Here is a 17,899-nt window from a genome sequence, read left to right on the forward strand (position 1 = left end):
CAATGAAGTCAACCTTAAAGAGCATTTTCAAAGAAAAGACTTCAGGCACTGCAGTGGGTAATAACATGTCAAGATACAACACATTACACAGAGCAAAAATGAAGCAGCAAGATGACTGGACTAAACTGCTTGGTAAGACTGCCACTACCTGGCACAAATCTGCTAGATAAGTAAGGTAGAAGAATCAGCTGTACTGTATATTCAGATATCTATCACTGGGTTAAAACTGTCTAAACAGAGATGATCAAGGTTAGATAAACCAGAACTGCAAAACATCCAATGATACAGAAGAATGCAAACATAACTTTGAGGAGATGGCTTCACATGAAGAGATCTTCTGTAGAAACTTTTGAATTAGCTGTGAGTAATGCTAGAAAACAATAAAGGCAGGGAGCAAATGCAAGTAAATTGCTTTATATTTATTGCTTTCATTCACAGACATAAAGTATTTTTTAGACCAAACCTGCACTGATTTGGATCTATTAAAAATCACGCAGTTTAGTGACACCAGTTCCTGCAACAACCTTGTTTAATATTACAACTGAAATAGCTTAAACAAGAAAATCATTTTTTCTAAAACAGTTCTTACAAATATATGTGTAATATTTTTTTAAATTATATTACTACTACAATGGTATAGTTAAAAAACAGTCCAATTTAGCACTTTAAATAAATTCAAGAATCTTGAATGAACTGAATCTTATCTGCCAACTGAATTCATGCCAGTCTCTAAAATTGATATATCTGCCTCCCATATCCCCTTTGATGAGTTCTAAAACAGAAAAAAAAATTAAGTTCAGTCACTGTTGACTGTTCCTATAAAGTACTCAAAGTATTTACTTTTATATGCCTAAGGCTTGGAAAACCTTTCAAGTGACTTTACACTTTCGCCCATATGAAAACAGCTACAAATCATAAACTTGAGTACAGTAAACCTCATGTTTTGTGTCACATGTATCACTGTCTTCAGCATCTACACTGCTCCTACTGATAGATTCATTAAATATGTTCAGTCTTGATGACATAAACCTACACTGGCAACAAACAAAACAGGGAAATGTCCATTGTCCTTACTGGAGCATTATCTAATTGGTATTATCCTACCTGCCCTCTCAAACATAGTTTTCAAATTGTTTGATCTTTTGTCCACAAATGCTGGTGCACCACCCACAATCTTACTCAATTTTTTATTCTCCTTTACCACATTCCAGTGCTTATTCACAATATCTTTTAATGCATGTGAATCTTGTATATTAAACCACAAGGAAGGGAATTATTTATAGTTTCAGATGATGGCTATGGATGAAAGGCATAAAATAAAAAAAATAAAAATTTTCAACTATCCATGCTTCCATGGACAGACTGCAAGAATTCCCCATTAGTTCAGGAAACAGGATGAACAAGGATGTTGACTGTTGTGAGATATGGATAAAGTATAGCAGATCTGACCTCAGATTTGTAATTAGCATGTTTCTGGTCATTTCAGTGCTGGAAGAATTACAAACACAAAGAAACTATCAAAAATGTAAAAAATATTAAATGTTAAGTTGTCAATCTCGCCTTCATTCTTGCTGGATGGGTTCGGCTCCGACTCGGCCAATACTAAAGCTCGAGAGCTAATTCCACCGGCTCGAGGCTCCCGTATATCCCACAATGCTAGGCGGTAACTATTCAGATATCGTTTGCCGCTATAGCTGACGAGGTGCTTTTCTACCGGCTCAGGCAGGTGAGTTAGACTTTTACCTTATTGGTACTTCTTAAACCCCCTTTTTTTGTTGTGATACCATAACTTTTTAGTTTAATTAAATATTTAGATAAATCGACCCCTGTTTGTGGAGTCTTTTTTCCCTTTCTTCCCTTATCTTGTAGGCTTTCAGCCCCTTCCCTTCCCCCAGTCCATTAGTGACTAAACTAGTTGTCTTCTTTTCTGTTAAAGGCTATGCTTTAGCCTTAATAATTTAATTTAATATTTTTTTCTGTAAAGGGTGTGTCTGTAGTGTGTTTGTGTTGTGTCAGGCACTCCTTTTTACAATGTCAAAAGACAAGGTCTCAGGCTTCAAGAAGTGTGACTCGTGCTGTCAGAAAATGACTCTGACAGACGGTCACACTTCTTGTGTGTATTGCCTGGGGCCTTTGCACCTGCAGGACTCTTGTGCTGTTTGTCATGGGTTTAGCCCTAGAGTCCTGCAGGAATGCAAGAATAAACTGATCTTGCGGGGCTTATTAAAGCCTGAAGGCCCCCCGACTCAGTCTGTGTTGGGGAAGCCTTCCAAAACTTCCACACAGTCGGCTCCGGTTCCAGAGTCGACTGCTGGAAAGACTAAGTCGGCTTCAACATTGGCTCCGGCTGGAGCCGATGTTTCTAAGCCTCATACTGTTACCTCAGCTCTGGCTGGAGCCGAGGCTGATAAAACTCCGTCGGCTCCGATACTTTTATCGGAGCCACAGTCTAGGAAGAGGTCCAGATCCCCCTCTATCGGCTCCGTGCATTCGGGGCCAGGATCCCCTCTTCTTTCGGAACGAAGCCATAAAACTCATTCCTCACGGTCTTCCAGGTTATCTGACCATGATTTGCAAAGGGTGGTGAGTAGACTTCTCAAGTCCTAGGCACTGGCCCAAATGCTGCATAGCCCGACTCACCAGTCAGTGGCTATTTCCGTTCCCCAATACATTCCTCCTCCGACTCCTTTGAGTTCGGAGCCAGGGCTTGTCGGAGCCATGACTGTCGGTGCGTCGGATCCGATACCTTCCATTTCAGCTCCGTTGTCTGCTCCGATCTCCTCTTTGGAGGGATCTCAGCGTCGGGCTTCCCTCGTCGGCTCCGGGGGGGCGAGTGGTATCGGACCCTTGTCCGACCCCGCTCTCCCTCTCGGGGCTTTGGTGTTGGTGAGTTCGGCTCCGACATCGGCTTTGGAGCTGTCCCTGTCAGTGCCGGGGGAGGTCCTTGTCTCTTCGGAGTGGGGGCCTCTGGCCTTGCCTGACAGGGGTGCCTTCGAGGTCATGCGGAGCGTGCTAGAACCAGGTTCTGCCCCACAGTCAGCTCCTTCAGCCCCTCCATCTACAGTGCCTGCGGTGATTTCTACTCACCCCCTTGTCTTAGACCACAGAGAGCCAACTCCTCAAGTTTCCCCATTGGGAATTTCTTCCGAGGCCTCTCCTGACCCTGCAGGAGATCCCCCAAGGAAGAGGCAGTGCAAGAGGAAGCACATTGACTCCCCTGAGTCTATCACCTCTGACACTGACTTAGAGGAATCTGAAGGTTCCCCTCGATCCCCCTCTGAGGATGTCTCCTTTGCTGACATCCTTGAGATCCTGAAACAGAGGGGGAACTGGCCAGCCCTTAACCCTTCGGAGGATGAGTCAGTGTATCTTGAGGCGTTTGGCTCTCACCCTTCTAACTCCTGGGTGTCCCCTCCCTTTGACCCCCTTATGGAAGTGGTGGCAAGGAAGGCTTGGATGGCTCCTGACTCAGTGGAACCCACCCCGAGGAGACCATCTAAATTTATTACTGCCCCCAGAGATAAAGATTTTTTATCCAAAGGTGTCCCTGTTGATGCCATGGTGGTGGCTGCGGCCACTAAGAAGGAGTTAGCTGATCCTTCTGTTCCTGTCCGTCCTCCTAATAAGGAATCTAGGACCATGGACAGGTACAGCAAGTGGATGTTCTCATCAGTGACCTTTTCAATGCGGTCGCTGAACTACTTATGCCACTTCACTCGTCTCCAGAGAGATTTACTCAAGGATATGGGTGAACTGATAAAGTGTCCTACAGCTGAGGGGTTCAAAGACACAATGAACTCCCAGTTGGCAACCCTGAATTCCATCGTTAACTCCTCCATGCGGCTGGTCTCATATGCAGCAGATGGGGCGAGTAGAGCCGCAGGCACAGGTGTTGCCTTACGACGTCACACCTGGATGCGGCTATGCAACTTTGCGGACCCTTTCAAGGCATCCTTCACCAATTCTCCCTTTGATGGATCATCCTTGTTTGGTCCACAGGTGAAGGATACATTGACCAGGTGCGAGGTAGAAGGTAAGACTCTCTCTGCTGTAGGAGTCCGTTTTTCTACCCCTTCTAGACCCTATCCCAAATGTCAAAGGGGAGGAAAGATGTGGTTCCGCAAACAATCCCAGGGAGTCTTATCTGACGCACAAGGCCGATTCCCCTCTAGAGGCAGAGGGGGGAATAATAGTAGACGCCGCCCTAGAGGCAGAGGAGGCCCGCAAAACTAGGGTAGCAGAGAAATGTTCTCTGACAAACCCTTTCAGCATCCCTGAGGGGCTGCCCGGCTGTCCACCTTCGGAGGCAGTCGGGGGAAGGTTATCCCTGTACCCAAAAGCCTGGCTTTCCCTTACTCAAGACAAATGGGTACAGTCGATCATATCCGTGGGTTACAAAATTCCCTTTATTCACATCCCAACCCAACCCAAAAGATCCTTTCCAGATGTTCCACCCGGTCTAAGGGAACAAGCAGCATTAGAAATTTCAAAGCTGCTATCAAAAAGAGCTATCCAATCAGTCCCGGCAGACCAGCAAGGATCCGGAATCTACTCCAAATTCTTTTTGGTACCAAAGAAAACAGGGGACTGGAGACCCATACTGGATCTCAGCTACTTAAACAAGTATGTCAGGAAAACAAAATTCCGGATGGTCACGCTACAGTCCATTCTACCCTTCTTGGGTCAGGACAATTGGATGTGCTCGATAGATCTTCAGGATGCGTACTACCACATCAAAATGAACAGACGCTCCAGGAGATACCTCCACTTCAGGCTGGTAGCCAGTCACTACCAATTCAGGGCCCTGCCCTTTGGTCTCACTACAGCCCCCCGTGTGTTCACCAAATGCATGGCAGTGGTCGCGGCTCACTTGAGACGTCAAGGATTCCAGGTGTTTCCATATTTGGACGACTGGCTCCTTACCGCCACCACCAGACATCAGCTTCTTCTATCCAGGGACTTCACCATCCAATCTTGCCAAGCTCTAGGCATTTCGATAAATTTTGAAAAATCTGCCTTGTCGCCTTGTCAATCTATTACCTTTATAGGCGCCACCTTAGACACACTCAATCTTTCAGCCAGACTCACAGAGCAGAGAGTGTCAGACATTTGGAACCAAGTTTCCCTTCTCTTACAATGCAACAAAGTCAAAGCCAGACTAGTTTTGAAGGTGCTAGGACTCATGGCAGCAGCTATTCCCCTTCTCCCCTTAGCTCGCTTTCACATGAGGATCCTCCAATGGATGCTGTTTACTCAATGGTCCTTTCAACAGCTCCCAATGTCCCATACCATATTGATAACTCAATCATGCAAGAATCAACTGTCTTGGTGGATCACATCACCTCAACTTCTCCGAGGAAGACCCTTCACTCCCCCCCCCCCAGTCGCCACATTGACAACAGATGCCTCCCTGATCGGGTGGGGGGGCATTATCAGGGCAGGACAGTCCAGGGCACGTGGCAACCTTTCGAGTGCCACTTGCACATAAACGTCTTAGAGATGAGAGCAGTGCTTTTAGCGTTGCAAGCCCTTCACGACTCTCTTCCCACTGGGACTATTGCAATTCAAACGGACAACATGTCCGTAGTGTGGTACATCAACAAACAAGGCGGAACCAGATCATACCCTTTATGTCGAGAGGCACTCAGACTTTGGCAATGGGCGATCTCTTCTCAGCGTTTTCTGATAGCAATGCACATTCCCGGGAAATCTAATGTTATTGCAGACAAATTGAGCAGAGCAATTCTCATGCCCCATGAGTGGTCTCTAAAGAAATCAGTTCTAGAGGAAGTATTCCTAAGATGGGGCCAGCCTTGCTGCAATCTTTTTGCTACTCCCCAAAACAGCAAGTGTCACGACTTCTTCACTCTTTTCCCGTTACCAGGCCATCCCACCAGAGACTCTCTAGTCCACGATTGGCCCCGGGGACTTCTATATGCCTTTCCCCCCTTTCCACTGATATCTCAACTAATTCAGAAAGCCATCGCCTTGAGAGTGACAATGATCCTCATTGCCCCTTACTGGCCTCGACAGATATGGTTTCCCTTTCTTCATCGTTACCTTTTGGAGCAGCCTTGGCATCTGGACCCAGTACCAGATCTGATAACCCACCAATCGGGTCAGCTGCACCAATCTCTGCCTTCTCTAAACCTCACAGCGTGGTTTCTCCGATTCCAACCTTAGCCAGGCTTCCCTCAATATCTCACTCGGTCCGAGATATCTTGATAGCCTCTCATAAATCTTCTACCCGGAAGATTTATAGTAGCAAATGGAAACGCTTTTCTTTTTGGGCAACATCAAAAAACATAGATCCCTTTACTGCACCTATCCAGTCTATTCTAGACTTTCTAGCAGAACTCTTTCATTTAGGATCTTCTGCATCTACCATTAGAGTTCAATTGGCTGCCATATCAAATATTCATGTTGGTGTTTCAGAGTCTAGCATCATGGCTCACAAACTCTGTAAAGCCTTTTTAAGGGGCGTATTTCTTCTCAAACCTCCAATCAAAGATCCCCCACCTCAATGGGATTTGAACTTGGTTCTGGCATCTTTAATTCTTCCCCCCTTCGAACCGGTGGCTTCATGTTCTCTGACATTGCTTTCTTGGAAGACACTTTTTCTGGTAGCTATAACTTCAGCGAGAAGGGTATCTGAACTCCATGCTCTGTGCAGTCATCCTCCTTACTTAGTGTTTCACAAAGACAGGGTATCCCTCCGTACTAATCCATCCTTTTTGCCTAAAGTTTCCTCTCAAACAAACCTAAACCAAATTATTGATCTCCCTGTCTTTTTCCCTAACTATTCAAGCAGGTCGGAACAAAAGCTACATTTTTTGGATGTTCATCGCCAACTTAGATATTACTTAGACAGGACTAAACAATTCAGGAAATCTAATCAAATGTTTCTGTCATATGCGGAAGGGAAATTGGGCCTTCCAGTTACTAAATTATCCCTCTCTAGATGGCTCACCTCTACAATTACCTTCATCTATGAGATCAGACATCAAAAACTACCCTCAAGACCTAGAGCTCATTCAACTAGGGCATTAGCTACATCCGTAGCTTTTCAGGATAGGCTGCCAATAGATTCCATTTGTGCAGCAGCCACCTGGGCTTCTCATACATTCATTTCACATTACAAATTGGACATGGTTTCCAGAAGCCGTGATAATTTTGGTTCCACTGTTCTCAAGAGTCTGTTCCGATAGGCCACCCGGGATAAGGTGCTAGGGACGCGGTCCCATCCAGCAAGAATGAAGGTGAGATAGACAACTTAACATTAAGAAGTTATGTACCTACCATAACGTTCCATGTTAGTTGTCTTCTTCTCGCCTTCTTTCTTGCGTCCCACCCTCCTTCCCCCAAGCCTGGACAGACCGACAGGAATTCAGTTTGTGTTCTTCTTCTGGAAGTTGTCATTCCCACACGTTCTTCCACCTCTTTTATCCTTACTGAGGTCTGCCATACTTTTACGCAGATTGTTTTGAGGTGGGGTTCCCTACTCCATTCTATGGAGACTAGGATTGCTTGGTATAGCTATCAAACGAGATCTGAGTAGTTACTGCCTAGCATTGTGGGATATAGGGGAGCCTCGAGCCGGTGGAATTAGCTCTCGAGCTTTAGTATTGGCCGAGTCGGAGCCGAGGATCGGCTCCGAACCTATCCAGCAAGAAAGAAGGCGAGAAGAAGACAACTAACATGGAACGTTATGGTAGGTACATAACTTCTTATTTTTGAAGCAGTAATTATGGTCCACCTCAGAAGTTTTTTTTCAGATCAATGATGGAGAATGTACTAATAACATAATTAGAGATATTGTAGGTACCTTCAACATTGAAACTATGGACATGATATATATTCCACAGAGTGACAGGTCCCAGAAACAATACAATTAGATACCAAAAAATCATGTTAAGAGCAAAAGCTAGTAGTAGATGTGACTTAAAATGGTATTTGATTGGGGTCTGATGACAAAAATGCTATACAGATGTTATACGGACACAGCCCATATCAACCTGTGTTTTCTGAGAACCAAGCCTACCTTCTCTTTGAGTTGGTAAATTACCTGCCCTAGAAAAGACTATAAGGGGCACTGTAGAGGTAGAACAAATTTCAGCATTACACATGTCAAGTAGAACATTTACTGAAGCGGAATGCTCAGCCAGAATTCAGCGAGGTGTACTGAAGCAACTTCATATATCACAAATGAAAGTTTTGTAAAGGGAGACAAGATGAACTACAAAACCAAAGGACTGACTTTACAGACTGGAAAAGACACAGAGTTGTCAGTGGCCAAGATTGAGCTGTAGGATCTGTGAGACATTGCTGTATTTATGTAAAGGTTGCACCATTCCAAGCTGTGTAAAATCAAGGTTGGAGTATAGAACAAATGCATCAGTAAAGATGATCAAGGTGAGATGAAAGATTTATCAAAAATGACTCCAAAGGATACAGAAGACAGAAATGAAGATGAGACGGAGAATTCTGAAGTGGGTGCAGAACAAACTGGTGCAGATGAAATGAAGTAGCTATGTGCACTTCAACATGGTACTAATTTCAGTTTCAAAAATGAGCAAATCATAACAGTAGTGAACAGAGAAAAAGGTGTACAACATACCGATGAAATCTTAGGACAGGTTAATAAAACTACAGGAAGAAACATGGCCTGATAAAACTTGAACTTTTTAGACCTAGCTATAGGGGTATAGATGTGCAGGTCTGTTGACAAGAAATATGTAAGAAATGTTCACACTAAACTGGGAAATTATCAGATACAGCCTTCTGGCTAGTAATGACATATTGTTTGAATCAGCAAAACAGGTAAGACAGAGAGAGCAAAAAGACAATGATACATCTGAAAATACTGACAATATGCCAAACATAAATTTTCCCTAGGTGACTGTGTTCTCTCAAAGAATCCCCAAAAGGAACATTAGCCAAAGCTCAAGCAGTGTATACAGGGTTTGAAGAATTTTGCAGAAAAGTATTTCCAAAAATTCACGAACGTGCACATCAAAGTCTCTTCATCTCCTTTTTGCCATAATTTTCTAAAACTGGAATATTAAGTCAATGGACATAAGTCTGCTTTTCTGCAAGGTATTGATTTTTCTTGTGATTTTTACATCCGTCCTCCTGCTAAGGCAAAATGTGTTGAACTGTGGAGATTCAAGAAGTATTTTTATGGTCTGATGGCTGCGTTATTCTACTGGTACAACAAAGTGAAAGACACCATTTTTAAGTCAGGGAGGAATCTTATAGGTCAACTTTGATGCATATTACTGATTAAGGAGGAATAATATTGTCAAAAGGTTGCTTGCCTGCCAACTTGATTACTTTTTAGGGGATGACTCACAAATCCTTACTGCTTCACTTAATTCTTACCTGAAGGCTACCCTTTTAGGTCCGTTGGGAAGAACATGATAACTTATATTATGTGGGATTAGGCTTGGCTACCACTGATGGAATGATGTTGGCACAGCAAGGCAGCTGCAAAAGCATCTTCATCCCATCATTATGAAACCTTTGAAGACACAATTCAGATAAGCTTACTTAGGTAACAAATAGGGCATATTCTCTGTGTTGCCAGAAAAAGAAGACCAGATGCCATCTTTGACATTTCCTTTTTGGTGCCCAGTACAAAAGGGGACACTATACAAATTATTTATGAAGCAATAAATTATTCATGAAAATACATTCTACAGAAGTAGTTTTGAAAATTCTACCTCTGGGGAAAGATGAATCCCTGAAACAGGTCATCTTCTGTCATGCTTCATATGGAAATCTATAAGATGGTAGCAGTTAAGGGGGACGTTTAATTGTTTTGGTGGAGGAACAAAGAACATTTTTACCATTTTGTTAGCAGTCAAAATAATCAGAAGGGTGGCACAGATTTGCAAGAGAACCTCTTAAGATGTTAAACAACCCTGACAAGACACTCAAACTACAATCTTCTCTGAGCTCAGAACTGGCGAGCCTACGTGTGACCCCCTCAGATTATTCTGTATCAGTGATAATTATTTTTTGGCTGGAGGACTGCCCAGGGAGGCAGAAGGCTCAGACAAGATAGCCATGTGATGAGAGTGGAGCTATAGGCAAAAGATGGTGGCTCAACGTGTGGCTTAGCTATTGTGATCATTCTGGTGAGATGCAACATTAAAATAGAGTAAATAATTCATTAAACATGAATCATGGCTACTATGGGTTAAAATCTGCCAAAATTAGGAAAGTAGGAATTTTGGTGGAATCTGAGAAACTTCAGTCTGGAATTATACACATAAACATTTCAGGCTTTCAACAAGATACCATATTAACTTTGTGGAATGAGTAATAGCAACCAGTATCATGTAATGTGGATCATTTTCTTATTTCTGTTGCATCTCAGTCTAACATATCTCTTAGGACTAATTAATAGCAGGGAAAAAAACAGCTTAAAAAAAAAGTACTGAAACACTAACTTCTCTGCAGATGCAATTTAATCAGGGTATCTCATCCCTGATATCTCTGATGGGCTACTATGATTCTGGAAAAATTGGATGCATTGACTGTTATCAGTTTACAGAATTTGGGTAAAGAATTGGATATTAAATTATAAAAGCAAAAGGAATTGGAGTGTCAGTTGATTTAAATATGAAAATGGAAATTTGGCTGAAAAAATAAAACATTACAGCAAACAGAGGAATGTTGGAACAAAATACTGCTGAACCCGATTATAAGCAAGAAGGTTTAATCTTAGGATTGTCAGGGTCTTAGAGCATTTGGACATCTGCCAAACTAGTTATCTAAGCTAGTAAATGGTGTGGATAGTTCTAATACTAAACTGGGTGCTATATATAGGCCAGACCCCTCAGTGATGTCAAAATTTGCCCTACAATTATTAATTTCTGCTCTGTGCAGGAAATAAATCTTGTCTTCCAAGGTACAATAAAGTATTGTGAATGTTGCTTCAACAAACATCCTGTCATTTTTCAAGATCGCCTTGCCTCTATATTAACCAAGATAATGATTTGCCTATATTCAAAAGATGCTATAGCAAAAATTAGTCAGTATTAGAATTTCAACAGCCTGATTAATTTTCTCCTTTGGTTCTGTTAAAGAGACAGAAGCTGAACTGTGGGTCCAAGGTTGATTCCTTAAATACCATATCTGTATGAGTTGGGGAAGTCCATGATTCAAAACAGAACTAAAAACTTCTGCTTTTGTTGGTATTTTCTTTCTTTTTTTTTCTTTTTAGCTTTCTTTGCATTAAAAATGCTGTGTTTCTATGGTTTCAAATATATGTTTGTTGGGTAAAAAGGTTTGGCTTCCCTCTTGCTGACAATGAAGAAAAATATTTCAGTTTCTGCCATCACTAGCTATGTCATGAGAGTGGTGCTATAGGGATGATGCTAGCTCACAATTATTCATTAAACTAGTTTTTATGTGTTATATGAATCTTAGGTTCAAGAAGGTTGAAACATTAGGTATAAATGTACACAACTGGATCTATTTATGTATCACCATTTCTAGGGTATGATGATATATCTTATCACAGTTAAATATTTGTCTTCAGTCTTATCATATCAATATTAATATTTTAAAAGAGAAATATAGGAAAGTTTAAAGAATTTTTGATTTTGAAAAATTTGATTGATTTACTGGAATTTAAACAGCCAATGGAAAAGGGTCAGCTATTTGAAATAAAATACAAAGCAAATAGAAAGGACTTCTAAGATGATCACTTTTTTGTTTCATCTGGTCTTTTTGACAAATGTCAACAAATGAAGGTTTGACGAAGGTTAATTTCTGTCCATTTTCATGTAGTTGTTCAAATTAATATTTAGGATACTTTGCACTTTTATTCTTTTAGAATTAACATTAAGCCTTCTTAGATGTTTTTATAAAAAAAATTGTCAGTGGATAAAGGATACACAGATCAGAATCAAAAATGTTGTCCATATCACTTGTGTATTTCTTTTAAGGTTAAATTATTGATATTATGTTATAGTATTACTGAATGTGATCTCTGTATTGTACCTGTACAATTTACTATTTGATCTTTGCCATTTTGGCTTGGGTCATGACTGAAGAAAGTGCCTGGGCCAGCTTACTTAACTGGTTAACATGCAAGGTTTTAGTAAAGTGTTTGTTAAAAACTTGTAACTCAGAAATGTGCAAACCTTTATGTTAAAACTCAGTAAAATAACATAAGAGATAGCGAATATCTGGCTGAGGTGATCAGCTCTACAAAGCCTGTTGTCAAAAAAGGCTTAAGATGGAAATCAGTTGAAAAATAGCTTATCCGCACCCATAAAATTCAAAGTAACCTGTGGTCAACTACCAAACAGCAGCTGGTGAACTACCATACTAAGAAAGGGCAGCAACCCTTGAGTTTATACATGCACTTGTAGGAAGATGCCATACTGAATACTGAACAAAATGATAACCAATGGACATAAAAAGAAGTAGGAAGATGCTAAGCCTGCAATCACTTTGTTTCAGCCTTTTACAGCAGTACCTCATTTATGGTACTGAGTGTATATTCCTGCAGTAGTAGTATATCTTGAGTATGAGCCTTGGTGCTGACGTCTGTGCAGACTAGATGCTTATCAGAAAATACATTACACGTGTTTTCACAACTGCAGTTGTTTGTGCAACAGTACTGACCCTACTAACCTCTTATGTCAGCATGGCTACTTGCTAGCCCCTATTCCTTGCAGACTTTCCCACTATTTCAGAACTTCCTGGGTCATTTTAATCTTCTATTACTTTCTGCTACCACCCTTTTCTCAGACTTTGATAGCAGCAGATTCAACAGAGATTTGGTGGCAACAAAGCTGAGCAGTAAATTACAATGCTTCTCTTTGTCATACTTTATGGCACCAATTGCAACATCTATACTCTTATTTCTCTATTTCTGTCAACACCTACCACCTTCCATTTGCAGACTATGGTGAAAATTATATTATTTATTCTAACACCTCCTTTCCCTGCGGTTGGTGGCAGCATAGTCTACACCTTTATTTTAATTACTCCAACTACACCCCGACATAATCTGCTATTACTATCCTCTACAAACTTTGGTAGCAGTAAATTCTGCTATTACACTCGAATATCCACTTTACATTGTCTTTTTACAGGTAGCAAAGACTACATCTTTATGTTATTTTACTTGCAAATCCCTTTTGTGCTCCCATCACCACCTGCTACCTTCTTTTCACAAAATTTAGAGGCAGTAAATTCTGATACCACATTCTAACCCCCCTTCACTGTCCTGAACACCAGCAGTGTTTTCCTTGTCCATATAACTGAACATTTTATGTTTTTACTACCCCCTAAGCTATCGTATTGCTGTCCACATCACAGACATTCCTAACCAGACTCTGATGGAAGCAAAGTCTGTCAACTTACTTTTACTCTTCTCTCATTTTTTTATTCCCTATTCTCATACAGCTTTCTAAACTCCTACAGAACTCAGCAGCATCTTGGATAACTATATACTTTTAGTCATCTCTCTTATTCCTTTCTGCCTCAAGACCAGTGACAATGCAGTTCACGTGCCCCAGTATCATAGTCCTTTGCATCACTCATAAGCTCCCTTACTTCAAAACTTTGTCTCCTGGTACCACTGGAAAATGATATTCATCCATTCCTTAAAGTACAAACATTCCATACAAGCTACAGGTGTGAGTGTCCATGCAAGTGGGTGGTGTGGAAGATCTACTGTGGAAGGGCTAGCCACCTGGCGGTGTAAACCTTGGCTCTAGATGATTGTCACCACTGAAGTGACAACCCGACCTCATGTGCAAAAATGGGAAAAAGCAGTTATGGATGTATGGATGGACTTAAAATATGGAATGGCTTTAAGAAACTTATCTGACCAAGGCAAATTACAGATCTTCATTGATAGCCTATATAACTGGTCTACTTGTAAGAAGGTTTTTTTTTAAACCAAGAAATGCAGTGTGCTAAGCATTGGTCTTGATAATAAGTATTCATGTGCTATTCATCAAAAAATTGTCACTATAGTAAATGCCATCAAAGACCTTGGTATTTTTGTAGATGAACAGTTAGAATTTGAGGTACAGGTCTACTATGTGGTAAGGAAATATTATGTCATTTTAAAATATATTTTTCATTCAATCAGTAGCATAGATGATAAAATATCGATGCCCATCGACATCTCCATTTACCAGGCAAATCTTGAGGCTACATCATTTAACAATAAAGAAAGACTTCGATCTCTTAAGCTTTATTCAATATCTTATTGATTAGTGAAGGGTGATATCCTCTTGATCTACAAATATTTTAATAATTAAATAATGTCATTTACCTTTTGTGTAACATTTATATTCTATTGTCTAAATAATAAAAAATACTCTACATCCTATATTCTCATTTATAAAAACAAGGAAAGAAGATGTGCATGACATGGTATCTAATAATTTTTTTTCTGATATTATAAATACTTACACAGTCTCTAATATAAATGTGGTTTAGTCAGTAACTAATAACTCAGAATCCTATATAACTGTAAGTAAACAGAGTTGTACTAACAACTCGCAGAGAAAAAAAAATAATCAGACTCTTCATTCTCAGATAAAATCAAGTTAATAAGGGTCAATAAAACTTAAAAAAGAAAACAGTCTTCAATCAAGGGAAGAAAAATTAAAGACAAGTGATAAAAAGTAGTTGTGTACACTTACCATAAATGTAGATGTCCGTGTGTATTCACTGTTGCAGTCATCACACCTGGGTTATCAGCCTGCAGGAAGCCCTCAGTCGGCCCAAATACCAGAGTCTTGGGATTTCTGCATTGGATGTTGTCGCTCCTTCCATGACGTCAGGTCGTCAGGGGTATAAAACAGGCAGCCGACACCATTTCATCAGTTTTTCTTGCCCCAGATGCCAGGAGCCCCCTAAATAGGAAGCTAGTTTAAGGTGTGGAACACCAACAGTAAAAAGTAAATACCCCTGCCATAAAAAATGGCCATATAGAAGACAGGTAGAAAGGAGAGAGAAAAACAGGGGGCTGGAGGGGAGGGAAACCAGGATTGCAACAATGAATACACTCGAACATTTACATTTATGGTAAGTGTACACAACTGTACTATGTTCTTCGTATTTCACTGTTGCAGTCATCACACTTGGGTTGATTCCCAAAGCTGAGGAAGGGTGAAGGCATTCAAGAGGAGTTAAGGGTGGCTAGCGGGCCTTGTAAGACTGCTGTAGCAAATCCAGCTCTGGCTTTAGAAAAAATAGGTAAGTGGTAATGCTTGGTGAAAGTGTGTGCAGAACTCCAGGTTGCAGCTTCCAGAATGTCCCTGGTAGGAACTCCCCTGAGAAATGCTGTAGAGGTGGAAGTAGCCCTAGTGGAATGTGTTCTGATACCCTGTGGGGTAGGTTTTCCATGGTGCTTGTAGCAGAAATGGATGCAGTGTGCTATCTATTTGGAAATGGTTTGCTTTGAAATGGCCTTGCCCTCTGCCCCTGTAGCAAAGCTGACTAGCAGTTGGTCTGATTTTCTGAAAGGTTGAGTATTGTCAAGGTAGAACCTGAGCTGTCTGTGCATGTCCAAGGAGTGCAGGTTCCTTTTCCCTTTATTTTAAGGATTAGGGAAGAAGGTTGGCAAATGTATGGCTTGGTTTAGAGCCACACTGGAGACCACCTTAGGCATAAAGGATGGGTTAGTCCTGAGGGAAACCCTGTCAGCATGGAAAATAATGAAGGGTTCCACAGCCATTAGTGCCTGTAACTCAGACACTCTTCTTGCTAAGATTATGGCTAAAAGCAAGGCTGTTTTCCAAGAAAGGAATTTTAACTCTGCTGAAGCTGCAGGTTCAAAAGGGGGGAGTGTGAGCTTTTCCAGTACAAAGTTAAGGTCCCAGGCATGGATGAGTGCTCTCCTAGGGGGCCTTAAGTTGTTAGCCCCTCTCAGAAACTGTTTGATGAGAGGGTGAGAGAATAGAGGTGGCTGAATATTATAATGAGCTGTGATGGCAGAGGCATGAATCTTAATGGAGGAAAAGGATAGGCCTCTGTGGAGTAGCTCTGCTAGGTAATCAAGGATTTGAGGTAAGGAGGGTACAGCTGTGCCCTTTCCTTGAGACCGACTCCAAGAGCAATATCTTTTCCACTTTTCAGCATAGGAATTTCTAGTACTAGGCCTTCTGGCCTCAAGAATGACATCCAGTACCTGCTTGCTGAGGGTTGCTGGTGGAGTATTCAGGGGATAAGCCAGGCTGCAAGGTTTAGGGTTTGCAGCTGTGGGTGCAAAATCTATCCCTCCTGCTGAGACAGCAGGGAAGGAGTCTGATGAAGGTGCCAGGGTGGCACTGTTGTCAGACTGTGTAAGAGAGGGTACCAGTGCTGGCGTGGCCAATCTGGGGCAATAAGAATTGCCCTTGGGCTGTCCTGTCTGATCTTGAGTAGTACCTTTGAGAGGAGGCGCAGAGGGGGAGGGCATAAATTGAAAGGTTTTCCCATTTGAAGGATAAGGCATCCACCTTCCAGGCCCTGCTGCGAGGGTTCCTTGTGCAAAATTTGCACAACTGGTGATTCCCTGGGGAAGCAAAGAAGTCCATCTCCGGTGTCCCCCACCTCTGGATTAGAAGGCTGAAGGTGTTAGGCTCCAGTTTCCACTCATGTGGGTCCAGGAGATTTCTGCTTAAGTCATCTGCCAGTGAATTCTGCTTGCCTGGCAGGAACTGAGCTTGCAGATGCATTTGGTTGCTCAAGGCTGTGTTCCACAGGGCCATGGCTAACCTGCAGAGTGGGTAAGAATGGGTTCCACCCTGTTTGTTTATGTACCACATAACTGTGGTGTTGTCTGTTTTTATCAGCGGCTGTCCTGGAAGGATTAGGTATTTGAAGGCTGTCAGAGCATATTGTACAGCTAACATCTCTTTTTCATTGATGTGCAGGAGAATTTGTCCTGGGGTCCACTTTCCCTGAATGCATTTGCCTGCCATATGAGCCACCCATGCACAGTCTGATGTGTCTGTAGTAAGGGTTTGGGCAGCAAGGGGTTGAATGAAAGGCAGTCCCTTGTTGCGGTTGCATGCTTCTGCCCACCAAAGGAACTCTGCCCTTAGAGAAGGAATGATCAGAATGACTGTTTCCAGGTCCTGAGAATGTTGGCACCAAAGACTTTTTACGTACCATTGAAGTTTCCTCATATGCAGTCTTGCATATGGAATTAGCAGAATGCATGAGGCCATGAACCCTAGGGCTTGAAGTATTTTCCTTGCAGATAGCTGGTTTTGGTGGCCATGTGTTTGAAGTAATTGTTCAAATAGATCTGTTTTTCTGGAGTGAGAAAGGCCATCTGGGAAGTTGTGTTCAAGCTTGCTCCCAGGAATACAATGTTTTGACTGGGCACCAGTTGTGATTTCTTTTTGTTGATGATGTACCCCAATGAAGATAGGAGTCTTTTTACAAATGCCAGGTGTTGAAGTAGTAATTCCTGACTGTCCACCTGAATCAGGCGGTTGTCCAAGTATGGGAAAATTTGGATATGTCTCTGCCTGCAGTATGCAATGGCTGGAGCCAGGCACTTTGTGAATACTCTGGGCACAGTACATAAGCCAAAGGGAAGTGCAGAGAACTGATAGTGCATGGATCCTGCCCTGAAGAGGAGATATCTCCTGCAAGACTCCCTTATGGGGATATGCAGATAGGCTTCTTTTAAGTCTAGGGTGACTAGCCAGGCATCCTTGGCTAGCATTGGGAGAAGCTGTTTCAGGGTTAGAATTTTGAATTTTGGGACCACCAGAAAGGTGTTGAGAATTGATAGATCCAGGATTGGGTGCCAAGAGCCCTCTTTTCTGGGCACCAGGAACAGTCTGGAGTAGAAACCCTGTCCCCTTTGTTCTACTGGAACAGGTTGGATGGCCCTGATGTTGATCAGGGAATGTACTTGCTT

The sequence above is a fragment of the Protopterus annectens genome, chromosome 4.part0 (assembly GCF_019279795.1).
Source record: "Protopterus annectens isolate FY-2018-M chromosome 4.part0, PAN1.0, whole genome shotgun sequence".
Classification (NCBI taxonomy): Eukaryota; Metazoa; Chordata; order Ceratodontiformes; family Protopteridae; genus Protopterus; species Protopterus annectens.